A 10,345-nucleotide genomic window follows, 5' to 3' on the forward strand; every position below is an offset into this window, starting at 1 on the left:
TTTTTCCTTTACATGTGACTTGTTCTTTTGCAGCTTTCAGTATTGTCTCCTTATTCTGTACGTTTAGTGTTTTTATTATGATATGTTGTGGTGAGTTTCTTTTCTGGTCCTGTCTGTTTGGTGTTCTATATGCTTCTTGTATTTGTGTGGGCATATCTTTCTTTTAATTTTGGGAAATTTTCTTCTATGATACTGTTGAAGATCTGGTCCATGCCATTATCTTGGAATTCTTCTCCTTCCTGTATGCCTATGATTCATAAGTTTGGTCTTTTTATGGTGTCACACAATTCCTGCATATTCCATTCTTGTAAATTTTTTAAATTTTTATAAGCTTTGCTTGAGTGGTCTAGTTCATCCACTTTATCTTCCAGTCTTGATATCTGTTTTCCATTTTATTCATCCTATTGGTGAGGATTTCTTCTGTCATTTCTAATTGTTATACTGAGTGTTTCACTTCCTTCTTCATTTCAGCCTGAGTAGTCTTCCATATTTCTGTTTTCTGAATTCATCAGTTCCTTGAATACTTTGTTTCTGTTTTCTTTAAATTCACTGAATTCTTTTATCATGTTTATAATTGTTCTTTTGAGTTCCATGTCCTACATTATCTCTAGGGGGTTCTCACTGTATTCCTCTAGAGAACTATTGGTAATTGGTGGGGATATGTTATTTTGTTTTTCATTTTATTATTTTTTCTCTGTGATTTTGACCCATGAATTTCTTTTGTAGTTTCTGATTCTTCTGTGAATCTCAAGCTTTCAAGTTTAGATCTGCTTCTTTTTGTAAACTTTATGTGCCTCTGTGGTTTATTTTTTGGGCATGAAAATCTGGTTCATCTAAACTTCCAGTTCTCTCTTTTGATTTTGTATTGGAGTGGCCAGATTGATTTTGTCTTCAGGATTTCCCACAGAGGCCCAAGTCACATGAGGATCAGATGCTCTCAGGCTTTCTCCTAAGGTATGGATCCCTCCAGGAAAGATGTTGTTCTCAGGAATTTGGGGGTCAGATTGGCCTGGGAGCAGGAAAGATGCTGGTATCAGGCAGCTGGTGGCCATGCCACCCAGAGATACAAAGGGAGATGGGTATGGGAAGAGGTCCCAAGGGCTCCTGGGGACTGTAGGGAGGAACTGGGTTGGTCTGGATGCAAAGGATCAGGAAGCTGAGAGGTCAGCCCAGTGTCCAGGTAAGTGGCTGGTGGGTTGTGCAGCCCAGGGATGCAGAGGGAGGTGAGGGAGGACCAGGCCCAGAGGGCTCCTCGGGAACTGGAGAAGGAACTGGGTTGGTCTGGATGCAAAAGATCAGGAAGCAGTGGTGGTTCCCCCTGGTGTCTGGGGAGCCAAGACAAGGAATGGAACAGTACCCAGGCTAGGAGGAGAGATGGGAAGGGGAGATGGGAGGGCAAATGAGGCTGGGGAGGTCAAGGCACGGATTGCAGAATGGAGAGGGGCTGGCAGGTTGTGCAGGCCCAGGGAAGCAGAGGGAGGTGAAAGTGAGCCCAGGCCCAGAGGGCTCCTGGGGACCGCAAGAAGGAACTTGGCTTGTCTGGATGCAAGGGATCAGGAAACAGTGGTGGTTCTGGTCAGAGAGGTCAGCCCAGGTGTCCAGGAAAGAGCCTGGTGTTGTGCAGCCCAGGGAAGCAGAGGGAGGTGAGGGCAGGACCAGGTTCAGAGGGCTCCTAGGAACTGGGCTGGTCTGTATTCAAAGGATCAGGAAGCAGTAGTAGTTCCCGCGGTGTCTGGAGCGCCAAAACAAGGAATGGGACAGTACCCAGGATAGGAGGAGAGACAGGTGGGGGAGATAGGAGAGTGAATGAGGCTGGGGGAGTCAAGGGAGGAGGCCACAATGGGCTTACCCAGGAGATAGGCTGGTGGGTTATGCAGGCCCCCATTAGTGCTTTTTAAAATAATTGTATCATAATAGAGATGCTGGATGAAGAAGATTTTCCAAATTCATTTACTTATAAAGGAAGCCATTGCTCAATGAAACATGGAAAATAAGGAAAATTGGTCAATCTTCACTCAAATTTAGTAGCTCCAATAGTTAGGCCTCAACTTGTGGTAGTTCTATTGTCTCTTTAGGAGCTTCGTTTCATTCCTGCATACTGTCTCAACCTGACAGAGGTCTCATCTGGAACTTAACATAGTTATCTTAGTGGACTAAGCTATGAATGCAGCTATCATCAGACTTTCATATGCCTGGAGGGTTGTTCTAAGAGGGAGAAATATTGTTTGGTTACATGTTCTTCAAACATTCTTTTGTTTGGCTCTATACATTTTCCTACTTTAATTTTCTTGTTTTGTTTTCTTATTTTTATGGGATTTGTGGGGTTATTTTGGTTTGGTTTTTGAGAGATGGTGTCACATATCTCAGGTAGCATCATGCTCACTCTGTAGCCTAGGGTGATCTTGAACTTCTGGACCTCTTTCCTATTCTCCTGCATTCTGGGATTACAGGAATACACCAACTACCAGGTTCTGCTTTGATCTTAAATATTTTGATGACATTGGTGATGTTGTAGAGGGAACAGCTCATGAAATGCTCTTTCTTTTTTAACTGATTTTTTTGAGAATTTCATATAACACATCTTTATCATATTTAGAACCCCCTTCCTTATCTGAACTATTGTCTCTGCCTTTTGATATGGGTTCTAGGGACTTTGAGGCTTGTGCAGCAAGCACTTTATATAACTGTGCTCCTTCTCCAGCCCTCAAATAGCACCTGTGGTTTTGGTGGACTAATTATTAAATAAGAAGCTGCACACAGGATTTAATGATGACATCAGAACTTCTGAAAGTGCAGCTTCAGGGGGAAAGCATTGGAACATAAGTTTAGAAAAACAAGTTCTATTTCTAGGATCATTATTTGTGATCTTGGCTCATTATTTGCCATTGTGAAGGATGCTGTGAAATTACAAATATTACTAGAATGTACTGTGCATGTTACAGGGAAAGAAAGGTAATCATCCACCTTACCCAGATGTGAACCTTGTGAGTTATAATGATAAATGGCTTGGAAAATTATGCCAACTGGCACAACAGTGTAATGAATGTTATGGGAGTAACCAACCAACTTCTAGCTGGATCTAAGACCCATTTCACAGGATAGAATTCATACCCTATATTGTTATCGGTGCCAAGAGCCTGTGGCTAGACAGGCCACAGGCCATAGAGGAGAAACTACTACCATTGTTCTGCTAAATAGACATAGTATTAAATTGATTGTTAATGGCTTATGGTTATACCTATAGATTAATGCATCTTAAACTCAGACCAGAGAAGGTTCTCCTTGCATCAGATGGTGATTAACACAGAGATGCACAATTGGTCAATGCATAGAGAATAAAAGGCTGCCAAGTGTTCAGCCTTAAATGGGACAATTATATCATACTTTCTACTCCTAAGGCTCAGGGATCATTGAAAAAGAGGGGTCAGAAAAATTTTAAGAGCCACAGGTGGTAGATAAATACAAGGAAATTGTATTTACCACCACAAGGTCATTGCATTTATGAACTCACAGAATTTATATATTGTATGTATGTATTTTCATGTGTATGAGAGTTTTGCCTACATGTATGTGAGTACATTTATATCATACACTGTCCCCAGAGGCCTGAAGAGGGTGTCAGATCTCCTGGAATTGTAGTTACTGAAGGTTGTCAACTGTCCTGTAGGTGCTGGAAACCAAACCTGGGTCCTTTGAAATAACAGCAAGTACTTTTAACTGCTGAGCAATTTCTCCAGCCCTAAGCCAAAGCAATTATGACAGCATGGACAGGACCTGCGCAAATCCAAGCCAGACAGGGGTCTAGCATGGATAGTGGAGGTGGGAAGGAAGCTCCAACCTCAGCTGAGGATCTATTGGCAATTCTTAGATACTAGGAGAGGGAGAGAAAGTTTTCCATACTGGTGTGATGACTGATAGGTTGACCAAACTTCCAATCTATAAACATTTAATAAACACAGATTAGACCAGATAGGCCTTTGTAAAAAAGACAAATATAATAGATAGAAGATATTAAGTTTGGGGTGGGAATAAAATGGGGGTGTAAATAAGATAGAGGGTCTGAGTATGATCACAATAACATATGAAATTTTTGAATCAATGGAAATATTTGAAATATATTTATAATGATAAAATATGCAATGCCTTTTGGTTTACTCTCACTAATTTACATGGAAATCGTATGATATTTTGAACACGAAAGCATCAACACAAAATATATAGCTCTCATCTTAAAGGTAATTAGAGATAGTTTATTCTGGAGCCTAATATAGGTAATATTGCCCAGGAACACAGATTTAGATTATTCCAAATCCATGTTAAAATGTGGTAACAGCTAATATAGTTTGATAATAATAGAACAAAGGCAAAAGTCCAGTCACTTGTAAATACATGGGTAGAAGCAGACAGATTACAGTAAGGAAGGAAATAGGCCTTCTACTAATCTCGTGCACTGATCGATGATAAATTAGAGCCTTTACGCTGGTGAAAATGAGGGGCGTCTTTGTACATTCCAAAAAGAGTTTTTAACCTTGTGGTCAGTCATAGGAATTTAGGTTACATGCCAAGTTGGGCAATAAATGGTCATGTGGGCCCTGAGATAGACCAAGATTCCAGCTCTCTACTATCATTAAAGTCTAACCGGTCAGTCAGGCTTATAGAATGTATAATGCTGGTGCAGCTTTTTTTCTGGGAACTTCAGTTAAAAAAAGGGAAACAGATCAGAGATTATATGTTAATTTATGGCTATAGCTGTCTTATCTGCATTGCTACATGGTTAATAAGCAGAATATCTTAATGTCATGCAATTGTGGGAATACCATTCAGAGTCAGGAATTATCTCCCAGGGCCAGGCCATTTTTCATCTGCTGTATTATACTCAGAAGTAAGTGATTTTTCTAATAAAATTCAATATATTTCATTGTATTCATATGTGTGAGATGGGTATGTTTGGATTGTCAAGAATTAGAAGTCTTCAGTTTCCGTTTGCACATTCCACTTCCTGAACATGAATTAATGTGCTGATGAGTTGAAATGGTCTAAAGATATTTATGCAAGGTTGCTAACAGACTTTTACTACGTTTCTCTGGAATAACTACATTTAAGCTGGTTTAGTGCTGGAAATTGTATACAGTTCCTCTTGTAGCACCATGGCACAATCAAGTCACTTACTATGACCATAATAAGCTTTTCTGCCTTCAGCGAGCAAGGAAACTCAATAACCAGACCTCCTTTAGGAAACCACAGGCATTTTCAATTTTTGATAAATTGTATGGTTGATTAGAGTTCAGGAGAGTGGATATAGAAAAGTACATACTTGATTTTGTTTTATTTATGCTGAAGAATTCATTATAAATCTAAATGTGAGGTCGTTACATCAGAATAGAAAGACTTCCGCAGACATGATTCTGATTAAGTCACTTCATCCCAGAGGTGCCCTCTCTTGTCTTTGGACTCTGAACTCTGCTAAGAAATTCCTTTGAGGCATGTCTCATGTCCTGAACCACTTAACATTCCTAACCTGTTTTCTTAGAACTCGCTTTTCATTTCCTGTGCTGCTCCATTCAGAGAATTTGACCTTTGTTCTGTAAGAATGCATTTCAAGATAGAGCAAAAAGAGTTATGGTGCCTTGTCACCTTTTATACATTGGAAAAGGGACATATTTTAGAACATCGTGAGCAAGCATGCAATGAAATCAAATACACAGCCCCGTTCCTAACACAGCTCCCCTCTTCCTGCCTAGCAGATACATTCACTGATTAGTTTATTGTTGATGCCTCATGCTTCATGCATTGTTTATAGCACTACACAGAAGGACAGCATTACTTTGTAATCTCATTGTTGTGGCTATCCTTTTAGCCATCTTCATTACTATTCAGAACACATGAACAATTAAACATCTATGTTGCTGTGTACTTCTAACATTTAGTCTTTTCCCTAAGCAGGCCATATAAATATCACATATGTGCATTTAAATCTCCTAATTGAAAAGAACATTGCCGTTTTTATAATTATTTTGTGCTCATTTGAAATATTCTTAAATATATCTGCTTAGGACCAAGTATGGTGGTTAATGTCTTTAAGCCCAGCACTCTTAAGGCAGAGACATGTGGATCTCTGGAGATGGAAGCCAGCCTGGTCTACATAGAGAGTTCCAGCCCAGAGGGGCTACAGGGAGACCCTGTCTCAAAAAACAAATCTCCACTTAATCTACTTATATTTAACAACATTTCTGGCCATTTATTTCCTCCCACATCTATATAATAAAAACATAAGAAGTTTCAAGGCAAAACAGAACTCTTACCTCAAAGGGGATAAGTTTATTTTGGAGCCAAATATGAGTGGCCATCACTCAGGAACAGATTCAGGTTATCCCAAATCCCATATTCCAAAGTGGTAACAGTCTCATGAGATTTGTTGGTAACAAAACAAATAATCATAAATCAAGATATTTTCCAAATACACTAGTGGAACCATTCGGTGCATGGGTTGCAGAAAAGTAGGACAGTCTTAAGTATGGGCCCTAGATGCTACCTGATGACATTCCCAGCTTTTGGGTTGGTGCATCTAGGTGTTCATTTTGCATTCCAAAGAGTATACTTAAAAGTCACAAAGATATCAGGTCACATATAGAGGTGGGTAATAATAGCTACTAAGAGTCTAAAGGTACCCCAAGATGACTTGACTCTGGACTAGCAGTAGTCCAGACTCCTCACACCATTGAAGTTCTAATCAGCCTTGCAGAACTTTCAGTATAAGTTGCAGTTCTTTCTAGGAGCTTTCATTCACACAACAAATACACAAAATTGTCTAAAGAGAAACATAATTCAAAAGCAGCATTTATTCCTTTTATTAGACAGTATAAAAATAGCATTCAAATTTGTCCTTTACATTTAGTTTAAAATTACTCACTTTACTTGAAGTGTGCTTGGTACTCTAAAGCATAATTCATTAAAATCACTTTAGAAGAATAGACTTTAATATTTCCTTCATTCAACAAACTTATTGTATATATATTAAAGCAGAAAACTGTGGCAGATGTTGGGAATATGAACTGAATAAACAGAACTCTGTCCTCAAGTCAATGTAAAAACAAATAATGAGAAATTCAGAGAGGCTAGTAATTTCTGTGGTTGGACATGGGAAATAAAGTTCCCACAAAAAACTACATTGATGTTAAAAATCCTATAAAGCCTGTTCACTGATTAACACTCCATGAGTGGGGAGAGTTGTAGTGCTACAAATCCTGAGTCAAAATTTCCTGATTGTTCCTTGTTCCTCACAAAAGCCACTCATTGTCTCTGTGTGTATATGCCCTGACCTCCTTGTAACTGTCACATAACAAATTGGGGGTCTAATAACTTAACATATCACAATGCCAACAACCCAAAGCTAAGGATGTCATCAGAGAGCATGTGAAGACTAAAAAGATGTGGCCTTGCTTTGCTGCAACCCACTTACCTGCTATTTCCACCAATGTATTTGGAATGTGCCTTTTAGTATTATTTGTTGTTCTGTAACTACTAAAAATCATGAATTATTGATTCCAATTATTTGGGTTGTTGGCATTAGTGATCTTCACATTGTGACATTATCTTAGTTGCATTTACTGTTCTTGAGATAAAATCTGCTCACAAAATCAACAAAGGGAGAAAGGATTAATTTTAGCTTACAGTTCCAGGTTATGATCCATCATCATAGGGGAGGCAACAGAACTTGAAGCATCTAGTCATGTTAGATCCTAGAGCAGAGAACAATGAATGTATGCTTTGTTGTTATCACAGTGAACTGTTACTTTCTCCCTTTTTATGCAATCTAGGCTCCAACCCCTGGGAGTAGTGCTGGCCACTTGTAAGCTAGTTCTTCCCATATCAACATAATCAAGGCAACCCATAGGCCAACCTATTCTAGACAGTTCTTTACTGGGACTGTCTTCCAATGTGATTCTAGAGTCTAACAGCTTGATAATTAAAACAAATCATTACAAACATGTTATTGGAGACAACCTGAATCTATGTTACCAGAACTTAGTCCCTCATATTAGGCTCTAAAATTAACTAGCTTTAATTACCGTTGAAGAGAGAGCTATTCTTTATTATTATTATTATTATTATTATTATTATTATTATTATTAATTGATACACAAGTTTATTGAATCTTTGTGTATTTCATGCAATTCATATTAATCATATTTAGACCCTCCCTATTTATATCCCCTCATAGCCCATCCCCCAGATTTCATGTGTTCTGCCATAAATATTAAGGTCTATGGAGTCAGGTTTGTGTACCCAGATGTCCTTTGCTGTGAGTTCATTCAATGGCCATGGAGGACAGAAGAGGCTGTCAGATCCCCTGGAACTGGAGTTACAGCAGTTGTTAGCTGCCATGTGGGTGCTGGGATTGGAACCTGGGTATTCTTAAAGAACAACCAGTGTTTTTAACCACTGAGCCATCTCTCCAGCCCCCAGAGCTATTCTTTTGTTGACAAAGTACAGGAGGCTATGAAAGGATCTCACTTTGGTACAATGGAGGATATTAAGGGGTTTTAGCTAAAATCTAGAGGTTGAGAGAAACTTTACAAAAAGGAATTCTGTAGGGTGGAGAAAAAAAACCATGATGTGGTGTAACTTGCCTCACATAATAAAATTTAATAATAAAATAATCAATAATCACAACCTTGACCCAAAGGAAGTACTCTGCCCATTCATTCCACAGTGTATGACTGTTCTAACACTAACCAGAAAGAACTTAGACATTTAAATTTTTCATAAAACTATATAAAACTTTATTTAAAATTGAGGTTTAATACTGCAATTTTAAAAATTAATGGCTCTAGTCAGTGTTCTCAATTACTAGAAAAAGGAGCAATTAACTGAGTTTGTGAATTACATGTTTCCCGTCATAACAGGAGGATTAGATCAAGCAAGCCAAATGATTATGTGGTGATCAGCCAATATTATGGCCATCGTTACAATACGAAGTGCTCAATTATTCAGTTTAATTTGATCATGTCACAAGACATCCATGAAATTAAAATCAGCTAGAAAAATAAAAGGAGATGCAAAGTATGTTTCACTTTAATGGCTTAAATTAAATTTGAATAGGGAAAAACACATGGAAGGGACTAGGGCTAATAAGCAGTGATTGTCTAAAAATGTACAAGTTATCACAATGTACTTTCACAGATGTCTACTTTAAAAATCTAGTCTATTTTCCCTACAAAAGACAAAATAATACTAGATGGTAATTTCTACAAATTAAATTATTTTGAATACAACTGAGGAAATTTTTATGATTCCCCTAGACATAATTTATGTGCTTCATTAGAAAAAAAAAAAAAAAACAGTGGCTCTTACTACAAATGAGATTGCTAGGCAAAAGGTTGTAGCTGATAGTTAAGCTGTTCTATTAGAAGACAATCACTTCTTGAAGTGTGCCTAGCTCATTAATGCATATTCAGAATCAACAAAACAAAAGGCAGTGATTGGTTATACTGACGCCACAAATCAAATGCCCCTTTGAAATGTCTGTAGAATTGAACAGCAAATACTCAACAGGAAAGCTACCAAGTCCAAATGGAGACCAAATATTCCCAAATGAATTATCATCCTTAAAAAGCAATATGATGAACTATAAACCAATAGAAGATACTAACACAGCTGGTTACAAGAGAGCAGAAGAATATTTATTAGCCAATGGAAGAAAAATAAAGTAAGCTCACTAATCCCTTTATTTGTGAGCTACTTTTAAAAAAATGTCCTATTTTCTTTCACAACCATGTTGAAGAGGTGTGGAAGAGTAAGGATTCATTATGACAGCTGAAATAGCAATTGATAGGAACCAGGTGTGTGTCCCTTTGGTATGTAAAAATTCTAATCACAGAAACTTCATTGTGTAAACTCTCTCTGAGAAGGAGACATTAAGGCTTTGTGATGGTTTGAAGGAGAAATGTTTCCCATAGGCTCACATAACTTAGTACTTTGTCTCTAGTTATTGGTGCTGTTTAGGAAGGTTATGGAACCTTCAAGAATGAAGACATGCTGGAGGAGGCATGGCACTTTGTGCAGGCTTCAGAGTTTTATAGCCTGGCCCTACTTCCTGTTCTCCCTTTCTGTTTCCTGTGTGCAGAAGATGTGTTATTAGCCAGCTTCCTGCCTGCTGGCTTGTCTTCCTCACCATGATGGATGTACTCCATTCATCGAAATCTAAACTGAAATAAACCTTCTTCTTTCTTCCCTAAATTGCTTCTGCCAGATTATTTCTTGATTTTAACAACTGAACCTGAATCGCAGAAGTACTGTTTGTACTGTTTGTAAATATATTGTTAAAATATATTGTAATGTATAT

The 10,345-nt window shown here is 38.1% G+C and overlaps 1 long non-coding RNA gene across 1 annotated transcript in view; it reads right to left on the reverse strand.

The window, feature by feature from the left end:
- Positions 1–10,345, reverse strand: part of LOC103726415 — a 277,999-nt gene that overhangs the window by 224,063 nt on the left and 43,591 nt on the right. Inside the window, exon 2 of the long non-coding RNA XR_606902.1 lies at positions 7,672–7,739. This is a non-coding gene — a long non-coding RNA (uncharacterized LOC103726415). The remainder of the gene's footprint in view (positions 1–7,671; positions 7,740–10,345) is intronic.

This window comes from Nannospalax galili, unplaced genomic scaffold (assembly GCF_000622305.1).
Source record: "Nannospalax galili isolate Female #2095 unplaced genomic scaffold, S.galili_v1.0 scaffold191, whole genome shotgun sequence".
NCBI classification, from domain to species: Eukaryota; Metazoa; Chordata; class Mammalia; order Rodentia; family Spalacidae; genus Nannospalax; species Nannospalax galili.